The sequence below is a fragment of the Engystomops pustulosus genome, chromosome 1 (genome assembly GCF_040894005.1).
Source record: "Engystomops pustulosus chromosome 1, aEngPut4.maternal, whole genome shotgun sequence".
Classification (NCBI taxonomy): Eukaryota; Metazoa; Chordata; class Amphibia; order Anura; family Leptodactylidae; genus Engystomops; species Engystomops pustulosus.
In genome coordinates, this window is record NC_092411.1 from 255,412,053 (window position 1) to 255,426,602 (window position 14,550).

The 14,550-nt window shown below is 42.0% G+C and overlaps 1 protein-coding gene across 2 annotated transcripts in view; it reads left to right on the plus strand.

Moving 5' to 3' along the window:
• Positions 1-14,550, plus strand: part of APBB2 (amyloid beta precursor protein binding family B member 2) — a 214,802-nt gene that overhangs the window by 1,114 nt on the left and 199,138 nt on the right. For both annotated transcript variants that reach the window (XM_072125080.1, XM_072125099.1), the window contains exon 2: positions 3,668-3,729. The gene's annotated coding sequence lies outside the window, so the exon portion shown is untranslated. The remainder of the gene's footprint in view (positions 1-3,667; positions 3,730-14,550) is intronic.

Here is a 14,550-nt window from a genome sequence, read left to right on the forward strand (position 1 = left end):
TATAGGTCCATATTTTACAATGCCGTACCAGTAAGATTTTCAGAAGTTTCAGTTTTCATTCAGATTTCCATCTATCTTTCACATATGATAAAAAAAACCCCAAAACTGATGAATATGGTCAGTTCTGTCTATAGCGATGGATCATCACCAGACTACACCAGACTATACTTGGATTATGAGCCAGCATACATAAAGGGAAAAACACTAAGCAAAAGCGTCCTAAGGGTAATGGCACACGTGGCTTTTCTAATGCATTTTTGGGCCGTTTTTAATCACGCATTGGGCCGTTGAAAAAGGCATGTGTTTTTGACAGGTTTGACATATTATCTTAATTCAAACTGGTCAAAAACGATTGCGTTTTTAAAAAACGCATGAGTTTTTTTACGGACTTCTTAAAGACAGGTCAAAAATGCGTTCAAAACGCCACGTGTGCCTCACCCTAAGGGCTCATTCAGCCGGACACGTCCGTTTTATGTCTGCAGAAACAATGGTTCCTTAACAAAAGATACTGGGGAAAAATGTAAAATGTGTGCATCATTTTGACTTTTGTTTTCCCTTTTTGCAGGCCCATTGGGCATAAAAATGTCTTAGGCCCCTTTCACACAAACTTTTTTCCTCCAAAACTAGGGCTTGTAGGTCAGTTTTTCACATTGTTTCTCCTTTCTCGCCCCCCAAAAATGGTCCCCATATCATCTATTTTTTGTGGATCCACAAGCGGCAGGCTGGCTTAAAGGGGTATTCCGAGAATATGAACGTCTGACACAAAAACCCATGATGATATAAATAAATGAATACAACAATACTCAATGTCATTAGTCACAAAATGGAGCTTAAATAGTTTGATTTTATGATTTACAAAATTTATGGCCTCTCTAAAGTAGGTGGAGTTATCACCAAGATGGCCGCCACTGGAAAATACAAGTCCCATCATCCTTTAGTTCTCAGTAACTCCTCCTCCCTCTTATGCTCTGCTCCCGGTGATGATCTAACAGGTTTTCTTGCTCTGTTACCATAGTAATGATGTGTAACTGCCATCACCAAAACACTGTCCATACTGATTGCACTGCAACCAACCGACTACAGCCAAACAAAGTGGTGATCACATGACCTGCCAGGCATGTGCAGGACATGTGATGTGGACATGTGACCAGCGGCCATCTTCTGTTCTGCAACGGACCGCGCGGAGGAAATTAACGGACTGATTAAAGGGCCAGTAACATTTTAATTCTTCATTACAGTCTATGTCATCAGCATTTTTCTGCTAACAGGAGCAAAATTTTAAATAACAACTAATTACACATTAGCTTATATTTTGAGTATCCATTTGCATATGAATTATGCTAATTCCTGGAATACCCCTTTAAATAATGTCACTGGAATTTTACCTCTATTTAAATGTGGTCAAGTGATGATTTTCTGGACATGTGTGTTGATCAGAATGAGAAAAAACGCTCAGCAAAAAAAAAAAAAATCCAATCGTCAAAAAACATGAGACCAATAGACACTAAAACAGCTAAAAATAGGACAGGGTATGAGGTTACAGCCAGGTAAACACGGCACTGGGAAAAAAAACGTCAGTGGCAATAAGTCAGTTACACAAATTTGAGACCTAAGTTATCCGCAAACATGTTTATGTGTGGCATTTTCGTTGTGTTTGAAAATGCAACGCACAGATCCGTCCTGCAATCACCAATTGATATAAGATTGGGGCTCATTTACTAAGGGTCAGCACACCTCATTTCCGTTGGGTTTCTCGACAATTTGCACCACATTTAACAGGGGTTTTTGGCGCACGCAAACAAATTTTGGTGCAATCGCGCCAACTTTCATGCGACACAAATCGGGGGTGTGGCCGTCGGACAACCCGACTGATTCGGACTAAGCACAGGATTTAAAAATTTTATTGTGTCGCAAGACATGCACTCACTAAACCGGGAAGGAGAAGGTGAACTCCGGTGGACCTCACCAGGGAAGCAACACATGCAGGATATCGGGTGCACGATCTTAGTGAATCGCGCTGGACTTCATCCTTGTCGGACAACGCACTTCGGGGATGCCCCAAATGACCGAAATAACACTTTTTTTTGCCATCTTGCAACATATAAAAATTTTTACAAAAAGTGATCATTAGGTCCTACAGTCCTCAAAATAGTAGCAATGAAAACATCAGCTCATCTGTCAAAAATGACACCTCACACAGCTCCGTACACCAAAGTATGATATCAGTGTCAGAAGATGGAGAAACGTATTGATTGTGCTGAACTAAGGAATAAAGTAGAGGTGTTATTTGGAGCACACTTGAAAGTCGTAGAAACCGAAGCCACAAGAAAATGGTGCAAATGTGTTTTTCACAGCATTTGGAATTTTTTCCCCGCTTTCCAGTACAAGGCATGGAATAATTAATATCATCACTGCAAAGTGCAATTTGTAACGCAGAAATAAACCATCATACAGCTCTGTACACAGAAAATGAAAAAGTTATAGATTTTTGAAGGTGGGGAACGAAAAATGAACAAAAAAGGGCGGGGTCCTTAACGGGTTAAAGGAGGTCTTCATCTATGACTTCAGTTATAACAATACACATGGGACTATTGTCAGGGACACTACTTGGGAGTTCTGGCTCGTCAAATGCCTATAAAGTGGAAAAGTTAAGCATAGTTTAAACCAGCGCCATGAGACCTTTCCAATTTCATTTCCAACATGCTCTTGTACAGGCGGTCCCCTACTTAAGAACACCTCACTTACATACGACCCCTAGTTACAAACGGACCTCTGAATTTTGGTAATTTTCTGTACTTTAGTCCTAGGCTACAATAATCAGCTGTAACAGTTATCAATGGTGCCTGTTATTAAAATTTATAGTTAATCCGGGTTCTTATGACAATCCAACATTTTTAAAATCAAAAGATTTTAAGACCAAAAAAATTTTGACTGGGGTTACAATAATAAAGTATACAGTTCCGACTTACATACAAACTCAACTTAAGAACAAACCTACAGAACCTATCTTGTATGTAACCCGGGGACTGCCTGTATAATAGAAGAGCATAACAGAAACAGAATGTGGGTGAACTTATGATCACCCACATTCTGTTTCTGTTATGCTCTTCTATTATACCCAATACCGTTTCATGTAATGTGTGGAAGTTTGTCTTCAGATGTGAACCACGGCCGCGGTTGGGAAATGGATCATAGAATATGCAGCGTCCTGTTTCACGGACCGACTACAGTGCCCAGGACAGAACTATAAAAGTAATTTGTGATACAAGGAGTCCCTGCTTCCCAGCACTGATACTCTTATGAGTCTCTACTTTTGTGATGCATATAAAAAAAAAAAAAAACTATGGGTCAGTAAAAAAACAAACAAACTGCATTTTCCAAGTGAAGTCTGTTTAGCACTGATCCATTTCTATGGAAAACACAAACTACATTCATCAGATTTTATTAATTTTTTACAAAAGTGATGTGAAAAACTGGGAGATAATCTGTATTTTACTGATAAAACCGATGCCCCTGTTCATAATACCGCGTTCATATGAATAATAGTGACCAGGCGCTGTGAAGCCTGAATAGTGTAAAAACAGGAGGTGTGCATAATAAAATAATGGGATGTCATGAGCAACCAAGGCTAATTAGCATATTTTTGAAAGTCTTTTTTTTTTTACAGGAACACAGGCGAGTCAAGTCTAAATATGATGTGTTCTGATAACATGGAGAAGACACCTACAGGTACACATAGTTACTTAGTTTTCCTTTGAATGTACTTTGATTGTGTGCTGAAATTGTACAGATGAATACAGAGGTTTTGCATTGATATATCCACGTTAGGCTCGGTTCACACTGCCATTTACACCTTCGTTCCTTACCTCCATTAAAAAGAAGTAAAGAACAGGGACTTAACACATCGGTAAAAAGTCCCAGTGACATCAATGTAAATTCTATGTAATCTGTCATGTTCAGTTAGGCAGTCTTCCATTATCCATGCATTTTTGGACAGAAAAAAAAGACGGTGAAAAGATTTAGAAAAAAACGGTTATGTAAATGTAACCTAACACCGAGGCAGCACGACCGCTATCTTGGGCCTATGTTGGACTCCGAATAAATACTACCAAAAAGTCACCCTGCTTGGAACCAAAAACCCCTTTTCGTCCACTAGGGCGACCCTGGGCACTGCTTGCTTGTAATTTTAATCTTCCTCACTGAATTGGTCTTAACAAATTATGGAATAAAAGTTACATTTTATCAATTTACTTTAGCCCTAGTGGACGAAAAGGGTTTTTTGGTCTCAAGCTGGGCAACTTTTTGGTAGTATTTATTGTTGGTGTTACCCTTATCCACTTAGTGCTTATGACCTTGTAGGGTTCAGTTGGTTTTCCTCCCCTTCCCCGGGGATTGGTTTATGTTTTATGTTGGACTCCGGACTCTCCATTGCACCGCATATTCAATTTGTTGCTTGCTCTTGCCGCGAGCATCTCAGAAACATCTACAGAAACCGCCTATTTCTTATACTTGAAACCTCTTAAATACTAATTGTCGCTCTGATTCATTCTCGTCTAGACTCCTGTAACTCCCTACTAATTGGTCTTCCACTTACTAAACTCTCTCCTCTACAATCTATTCTTAATGCAGAAGCCAGGCTTGTCTTCCACACCAAACGCTACACGGATACCTGCAGTCTTTGCCAGTCACTGCACTGGTTGCCGGTCTCCTTCAGAATACAGTTTAAAATAATAACCTTTGTCCACAAAGCTATACATAATGCTGCACCAATTCCCATGCCATGATTAAAGAGGACCTGTCAGGTCATTAAAACACTTTAGCTGCTCATATGAAAGTATGAGCGTCTAAAGTGAGCATCAAAACATATACCGATAAGCTATGAAACAATGCACCACATAGCGGTCCGATCGTCAGACCTGGCTTAGGCCCCATTCACACTACCATATGGGGATACATATGTCCCCTTTAGACGGCAATGGCCGCACGGAGTGATACATAGCTGCACACGTGCCGTACCATACCGCTCAATACACACTGAAAAGATAGGACATCTCCTATCCTGTTACGGTCTGACGTTTGCCCACCCGGCCATGGACGTCCGGGCATATGTTCATGTGAACGTGCCCTTAAAGTATATTAATGGGGGGAGGGGGATCCAAGGAGGCAGCGACTGCAGCATCAAGCCTAACAGTCACAGCCAGCATATGGTGTGGAAGGGGTGGTCCGGAGGAGAAACTGAGGAGAGGGGAGCACCTTGCAACCCCCCCCCTTCATAAATACACAGATCGGACCAGACGATCGAACCGCTACGTAGTACATTGTTTCCTAGCTTATCGGTATGTTCCAATAAAGCTAGAGATTTAACACTGCTATAACTGGGGGAGAGCTAGGGAGCTGCTTATTTTAATGACCTGACAGGTCCTCTTTAAGGGTGTATTGCATGCTTGAATTGTGTAGACCATCCCTTTTCACCTATTTAGGTCTCCATGTACTATTTTTTATGATTACAAACAATAAAGCTGAAGAAATTTTTTACCTCCATTTGGTGCGTAAAGCCAAGTATCTTGTTTGCTATTTGATGCTGGATTACTGGGCAATCTGTACACCTTCAACCATTACCATATATACTCGAGTAGAAGCCGACCTGAGTATAAGCCGAGACCCCTAATTTTAACACAAAAAACTGGAAAAAGCTATTGACTCAAGTATAAGCTGAGGGTGGAAAATGCATTGTAGTATGTAGCCTGCCAGCCCCTGTATTATATAGCCTGCTAGCCCCTGTAGTATATAGCCTGCCAGCACCTGTAGTATATAGCCTACCAGCCGCGGTAGTAAATAGCCTGCCAGCCCTTTGTAGTATATAACCTGCCAGCCCCTGTAGTATTTAACCAGCCAGTCCCTGTAGTATATAGACAGTCAGCCCATGTAGTATATAGCCTGCCAGCCCCTGTAGTATATGGCCTGCCAGACCCTGTAGTATATAGCCAGCCAGCCCCTGTAGTATATAGCCAGCCAGCCCCTGTAGTATATTGCCTGCCCGCCCCCTGTAGTATAAAGCCAGTCAGCCCCCTGTAGTATACAGCAAGCCCCCATGTAGTATATAGCCAGCCTGCCCCCTGTAATATATAGCCTGCCAGCCCCCTTTAGTATATAGCCTGCCAGCCCCCTTTAGTATATAGCCAGCCAGCCCCCTGTATTATATAGCCTACCAGCCCTCTGTAGTATATAGCCTGCCAGCCCCTGTAGTATATAGCCTGCCAGCCCCTGTAGTAAATAGCCTGCCAGCCTCTGTAGTATATAGACTGCCAGTCCCGGTAGTATATAGCCTGCCAGCCCCTGTATCATATAGTCTGCCAGCCCCCTGTGGTATATAGCCTGCCAACCCCTGTAGTATATAGCCTGCCAACCCCTGTAGTATATAGCCTGCCAGCCCCCTGTAGTATATAGCCTGCCAGCTCCCCCACCCCCAGTATATAGCCTGCCAGCTATAAAAAGTGTACTCACTGTTCGACGCCCCCCGGCAGGTCCTCCTCTATCCATCGCGGCTCTGGCATCTGCTCCGTGTCCCCGCGGTCCGTCGCAGGCATCATGACGTCAGCCGCACGCTGACATCATAGTGTGTGCCGATGGCGGTGCACACATAAGAGCGTCAGCATGCAGCTGATGTCACAATGCCTGCAACTGACCGCGGGGACAAGGAGCAGATGCTGGAGCCTAACTCAAGTATAAGCCGAGTTAGGGTTTTTCAGAACCTTTTTTGAGCTGAAAAACTTGGCTTTTACTCGAGTATATACAGTACATATGATTGGTGAGGTGAAAATTTTTTTACATTTCTCTATTTAGTTCTGCCAGCAGATGTCCCTGTCGCTGTAAGAACCTGCTCTTATAATATTTTTTCACATGAAATCTGAAATGATTCATACTAGTCTGCTATGAATAGCATGTTACATTACATTTTTACACATTTTAGATGGTTTATTTTTATGTAGCTTCGTGCTGGTAATATATCACATCATGGAGAAGTTTTAAAAATAGCTTTCAAAACTTCCTAGAGACTACCTAAAGTTTCTACAGTTTGCGCACAGGCCTGGTATTAAAGAGACAGGGATTGCCCTAGGATATAATGCACTTTAAAAAGTAAGGTGAGCAAATTTGTTCAGGAAAAAAAACTCAACAGGGAAAAAATCATTCCCTCCAGGTCTCTCGTATGAGCTCAACGTCCCCTTTAAGGACCACCCAATGTGTCACCACATTTTATATGTTTATATGTGCAACAACCCCACCGGTCAACAGCATATGTGGGCAACAGGTTACTAGAAAATGGCTGGCTCGATGGCGACCGGTCCTGGTATCAGGATAGCCCTGTCATGACGGCCTCATCCATACCTGTCATGGTCAGCAAGAAGAAAGGGAGGCCATGTGACAGTAAAAGTTTTCCTTGGGGCACGCCTGGTGTAAGTGACTATTTCCTGGCAGATGGCAAGAGGGAGGCCTGTGATGCTAGCGACCGGCAAGGAATACACATAGAAGCAGAGATTTTTTTATATTCACTGGGAGAAGTGTCTGAGAGCAGAACTGTTCTAGTTGCTCATGGCAACCAATCAGAGCCCAACTATCATTTTCCCACAGCAATCTATCCCACTATTCCTTTATTAGGATTACTCCAACAGCAGCAGGTAACAGGCTGTCAACATCCTCTTTCTGAGGGCTAGCAGGGCTGTTAGTTGGCTGGTTGTGGCTGGATAGTAGTCCTCTGCTTGTAGAAACAGGAATTAAAGGGGTATTCCCTTGAAGACAAAATTCTTAAATATACTCAAAATATACAAAATTACACATTCTCTCAATTACTGTCATTAACCCCTTACCGATATTTGACGTAACAGTACTGCATCGTGTCAAACTTCTATGAACGGAGCCGGCGCCAGAAGCCGATCGCGGGTGTTAACCCCTAACACGTCGCGGTCAGCAAGGGTGCAAGGGGTATTTGACAAAAATCTGACCCCCCCACGGCGCTTACCGGGGGGGGTCCGCTGCTTCGATCGCAGCCTCCTCTTCCTGGAGCTGGGTCCCTGCCTTCTGACAGGACCCGGCTGTAATACACTGAGCATGCGCAGCAGCTCAGTGTGTTACATTACACAGTGTAATACATCTGTATTACACTGTGTAAGGTGAAGAAGAGTTTGAACAAGCGATCAGTGGATCACTTGTTCAAGCTAACCTGTAAAAGTAAAGAAAAACAGTTAAAAACATTAAATAAAAACATTTTTTAATAAAAAGAATTAATTAAATAAAGTTAAAGTCCCCTAAACACAAACATTCCCTATACACATGTAATAAAGTAAAAAAAAACACAAAATCGCCAAAAAACCCACGTCCGTAACAATCCGTACAATAACTCAGAAACATTATTGGGCACGCTCTGTGAACGCTGTAAAAACAAAACACAAAAAATCACCAAAAATGTACATTTTTTATAAAATCTCTTCACAAAAATGTTCTATCATTGAAGGGTCCAGAATGTGTCCCACTTCTGGCAATCTCTATGTAATCAGCTGCAGGTGAAATTGGACTTCTCTTCTCTGTACCATCCGCAGTCTAATGGACAGGTAGAGAGAGTTAACTAAACTCTGGGATGCTACCTTTGTCATTTGGTCTCTGCCAGTCAGGACGACTGGTCCACTTTGTTGCCGTGGGCAGAGTACTCCTATAACTCTCTGGACTCGGAATATGCTGGTGCAGCACCATTTTTTATAGTTTACGGAAGAATTCCCAGCCCACCGCTTCCTCTCTCAGTTCCCTCGGATGTTCCTGCAGTGGAAGAATTAGTGCAGGACCTCAGTTCTGTCTGGGAACTGAATTCCTACTTCGGGCCTCTGCCCGGACCAAAACCCAGGCCAACAAGAGACGCAGGCTGGTTGTCCTCCAGGTACATCCGGCTGAAAATTCCCAGGTACAAGCTTGGTCCACGATTCTTGGGACCTTTTGAGGTCCTGACTCGTATCAATACGGTGTCGTGCAAGTTGCGCCTTCCTCCCACCATGCGCATCCCGAACTGCTTCCATGTCTCTTTGCTCAAGCCTGTCATCCTAAACCACTTCTCTCGGCAAGTAATTGCTCCCGCTCCTGTGGCTAACTCCACCGACACCTATGAGGTAAAGGAGATTCTTGACATGAAGACTTTAAGTGGAAGTGGTTCTTCTTGGTCGACTGGAAGGGGTTCGGGCTGGAAGAGAGGTTCTGGGACAATATCCTGGACCGTGATCTCCTGCAGACATTCCTCCAGCCCAAGAAGAGGGGGAGGCCAAAGGGGGGGGGGGGTATGTTACAGCTGGCACCCGTCTCTAGCACCCACGATCGGAGTTTCCTCCGATCGCGGGCATTAACCACTTACACACCGTGGTCTCGTGTGACTGCAGCGTGCAAGGGTCCCGTGCACCAAATCGGACCCCCCCCCGGCATGGCGCTTACCCCTGGGGTCTTCCAGTGCCCAAAAATGTTCTAAAAAGTAATCAAAAAAAGTTATGTGCGGCAAAATGGTATCACTGAAAAGGACAACTCAAACAAAAAATTAAAACCCTACACCAGCTCTGTCAACTAAAAAATATTAAAGTTATGTCTCTGAAAAGATGACGATACGAAAATAAATGAGATTTTTCTCTGTATTAGTTTTTCTTCAGTAAAATTGTAAAAATATATAAAAAACTATATAAATGGCGTATCACTGTAATCATAATGATGTATAGAACAAAGATAATTCCTACATACATTTAAGAGTTAATAAAATCTCATCAATTCGCTAATGACCCACTAAAATGAAGTATTTGTAAAGTGCATCTAATGTAGCAAAATATAAGCCCTTATATGTCCAAATTTCCAAAAAAATAAGGAGTGCATGGCCAATAAAAAGTGACAATTCATAATCTGCTCTGAATGGCGCAGCTTCCCTTCAATGCCCTGGCGTGTGCCCGTACAGCAGTTTACTAACACATATGGGGTATTGTTACACTCAGGAGCAATTGGGTATCAAACTTTGTGGAGCGTTTTGGTATTTTATCCACTGAGAATTTGTACATTTTTTGAAAAACTCATTCATTTAGCCAAAAGAATTTACATTTCAAAATTGCATTCGATTTTATTTAATCCCCTGTAAAACAATTAAAGGGTTAACAAACTTCATGAAAGTTGTTTTACCTACAATATGGGGTGTAGTTTCCATAATGGGGTAATTTATGGGGTTTTACTTTTATTTAGGCCTCTCAAAGTGACTTGAAACCATAGCAGGTCCCGCAAAAGCCTGAGTTTGGGTTTTCAAAGCCCCATGAAGCAGGAAAAAATTTCCAAATGTGGAAAAATTGAAAAAAAAAACGCATGTGCGTCGCGTTCCTGTGGGCTCAGTTTTTACGACTTTCACTCTGCGCTCCAAATAACACATTATTCCTTGGTACGGTACGTTTTCAAAAGATGACAAAAAAAATTGTCATCTTCTTACGCTAATAACTTTTTCATACTTTGGTGAACGGAGCTGTGTGAGGTGTAATTTTTTGCGACATGAGTCGACGTTTTCATTGCTACCATTTTGAGGACTGTGCAACATTTTGATCACTTTTCATTACATTTTTATGTCATGCAAAATGGTGTAAAAGTCACGTTTTGGACATTTGGACGCCATTTCCCATTTCGGAGGTCATCATTCAATTGTTTTGGCCGTCTGAGGCCTCCAATACAGTTTAAAGAAGGTGGGCAAATTCAGACCATTATTGTCCAGGAAGAATGGTGGGTCCAGCAGGAAGACCTTCAAAGACAATGCAGTTCTGCAGCACTGTTGTTAAGTTGCTTGGGACTGCAGGAAGATTTGGTGGATTTGGTCCTGTTTGGTGAAATTGGGGCGATGGCCTGAGTGCCCACAGAAAGGGCTCCGAGTGCCACCTCTGGCACCAGTGCCATAGGTTCGCCACCACTGTTCTAGGGTACATTAACCCTAGATAGTCAGATCGTTCCTACCGTATACTGCAATACTACTGCATTGCAGTATATAGCGTTTTTGCATGTGACTGGCTCATTGTAGCGAATCTCCTGAAACCATGAAGCCGAAGACCCGAGGCTATTTCGTTTTAACCCCTTCTTTACAATGTAATGAATGAGGAGGAAAATCCCCATTTATTGCCCTAGGGTTAAAGTCCCCTAAGGACTAAAGAAAAAAAAAAATAATAATAAAAAAAACTAAAAATTCAAATCACCCCCCTTTCCCTAGAACTGACATAAATATAAATAAACAGTCAAATTCATAAACACATTAGGTATCGACGCGTCCGAAAATGCCCGATCTATCAAAATATGTTAACGGTTTTTCAATGCGTTTGCCATTTTTTTGCTATTTTGAAAAATATAAAAAAAATATATTAAAAGTGATCAAAAGGTTGTACAGTCCTAAAAATGATATCATTGAAAATATTATCAAATTTCGCAAAAAATTACACCACCCACAGCTCCGTACAAGAAAGTATAAAAAAGTTATTAGTGCCAGAAGATGGCAAAATTAAAAAAAAATTGTACAGGAGGTTTTAATTTTTGTAAATGTATGAAAACATTATAAAACCTATACAAATTTGGTTACCCCTTGGCCATACCGACCCAGAGAATAAAGTAGACATGTCATTTGGGGCGCACAGTGAAAGCCGTAATATTCAAGCCCACAAGAAAATGGTGCATATGCGTTTTTTCACCATTTTCACTGCATTTGGAATTTTTTTCCCGCTTCCCAGTACACGGCAGGGAATATTCAATACCATCACTATGAAGTGCAATTTGTCACGCAGAAAACAAGCCGTCACACAGCTCTTTATGTGTAAAAATAAAAAAGTTATAGATTTTTGAAGGTGGGGAGTCAAAAATGGAAATGAAAAACCAGGAAAGGGCCCGGTCCTTAACCGCTTAAATAAATATAAGAACAATAATGGGAAATTTTTAGGTGCAAACTGCTTGCACAGGTATTTAAAAAGTGTCTACACCATAATTGCATCTTCTGGGCTTTCCGGTGCTTAGTCGGACCATGCACCAGATTTATCTTGCAAAATCCAACAGAATTGTGTTGCACGCCCCATGTTAAAGGTGCACAAAAAAAGTTGTTGAACTCTGTTGGGGCAGTGCATTTGCTTTTGCTTTGATTACTGCTTTGAACTGCTTTTGCTCTTGGCATTCTCTTGAAGAGCTTCAAGAGGTAGTCACCAGAAAAGGTTTTCACATCACATGTGTCCTGTCAGGTGGGATAATAAGTGGGATTTCTTGCCTTATAAATGGGGTTGGGACCATCAGTTATGTTGTGCGGGAGTCAGGTGGATACACAGCTGATAGTCCTACTGAATAGACTTTTCGAATTTGTATTATGGCAAGAAAAAAGCAGCTAACTAAAGAAAAACAAGTGGCCATCATTACTTTAAAGAGAACTCATAAGGCAAATCAACCCACAAAACGAAATATATTTTCATGAACTGCCATTAGAAAGCATTGCTCCTATCCCTACATTGTCCCTCTACATGCCTGTAAACTTAAGCAATCAGGTACTAAAGCTGTATGCAAATGACCAGAGATGTCCAGAGATGTCCAATGAGTCATTATCATATTCAGCAGTCCAGCTTATTCATGAGTGGGAGGCACAGCCATCACAGCCATAATGGTGTGATTTATAATGGTGTAATGGCTCCTCCATGTGCTTCCTGATGCTGGCGCCCTTCAGCCTGTGTGCATATGAAATACAACTGCTCCAGGATGCAGACATGTGTATAGCAGAACATGTCAGGTACTTGTGTAGCTGATGTCTGTGTCTGTCACATGTTATAGCAGAACATGTCAGGTACTTGTGAAGCTGATGTCCGTGTCTCACACATGTGTATAGCAGAACATGTCAGGTACTTGTGTAGCTGATGTCTGTGTCTCTCATGTGTATAGCAGAACATGTCAGGTACTTGTGTAGCTGATGTCTATGTCTTACACATGTGTATAGCAGAACATGTCAGGTATTTGTGTAGCTGATGTCTATGTCTCACACATGTGTATAGCAGAACATGTCAGGTACTTGTGTAGCTGATGTCTGTGTCTCTCACATGTGTATGGGAGGAGAGAAAATGGCAGGTACCTGTGTAGCTGATGTTTCTGTCTCACTCATGTGTAAAGCAGAACATGTCAGGTACTTGTTTAGCTGATGTCTGTGTCTCTCACATTTGTATAGCAGAACATGTCAGGTACTTGTGTAGCTGATGTCTATGTCTCACACATTTGTATAGCAGAACATGTCAGGTCCATGTGTAGCTGATGTCTGTGTATCACAAATGTGTATAGCAGAACATGTCAGACACTTGTGTAGCTGATGTCTGTGGCTCACACATGTGTATAGCAGAACATATCAGACACTTGTGTACAGGGCAGCCATCAGGAAATTCGGGGCCCCATACAGCAAAAGTGTCTGGGCCCCAACACACCCCAAAACCGAACAAGCCTCCTGCCCCCCGCAGTGACCTTTCACAAACAGGGTTTGAGGCCTGTTGCTACGACAAGGCACACTCTTCTGGCCCCAGCCACAAAATATATTTACAAAAAGGAAAAGGCTGCTCCGGTCTTCTTCTCGTTCTCTTGCGCGCGCCTTCTTCTCCTGCAGACAGTGTGTGATCCCGCGAGACCTGTGACCCAGCACTGGATCTCGCGGGATCACACAGCCAGCCCAGGAGGAAGCGCGCAGAGACCGACGCGACGCTGGCGGCAGGGTAAGCATGAAAGAACTGTACGCAGCGCACTGCGCACTTAACCCCTTCACGACTTGGCCTTTTTTAGTTTTTTCACTTCCATTTTTCACTCCCCACCTTCAAAAATCTATAACTTTTTTATTTTTCCACATAAAGAGCTGTGTTATGGCTTATTTTCTGCGTAACAAATTGCACTTTGCAGTGACGGTATTCAATATTCCATGGCGCGTACTGGGAAGCGGGAAAAAAATTACAAATGCAGTGAAAATGGTGAAAAAACACATTTGCAACACTTTCATGTGGGCTTGGATTTTACAGCTTTCACTGTGTGCCACAAATGACATGTCTAATTTATTCTTTGGGTCGGTACGATCACGTGGATACCAAATTTGTATAGGTTTTATAATGTTTTCATACATTTAAAAAAATTAAAACCTCCTGTACAAAATTTTTTTTTTGATTTTGCCAACTTCTGGCGGCAATAACTTTTTCATACTTTGGTGTACGGAGCTGTGGGTGGTGTCATTTTTTGCGACTTTTGATGTCGTTTTCATTGCTATCATTTTTAGGACTGTGCAACCTTTTGATCACTTTTTATTAATTTTTTTATATTTTCCAAAATGGCAAAAAAATGTCATTTTTGACTTTGGACGCTATTTTCCGTTACGAGGTTAAACGCAGTGAAAAACCGTAATTATATTTTGATAGATCGGACATTTTCAGACGCGGCGATACCTAATGTGTTTATGATTTTTACTGTTTATTAATATTAATATCAGTTCTAGGGAAAGGGGGGTGATTTGAATTTTTAGGT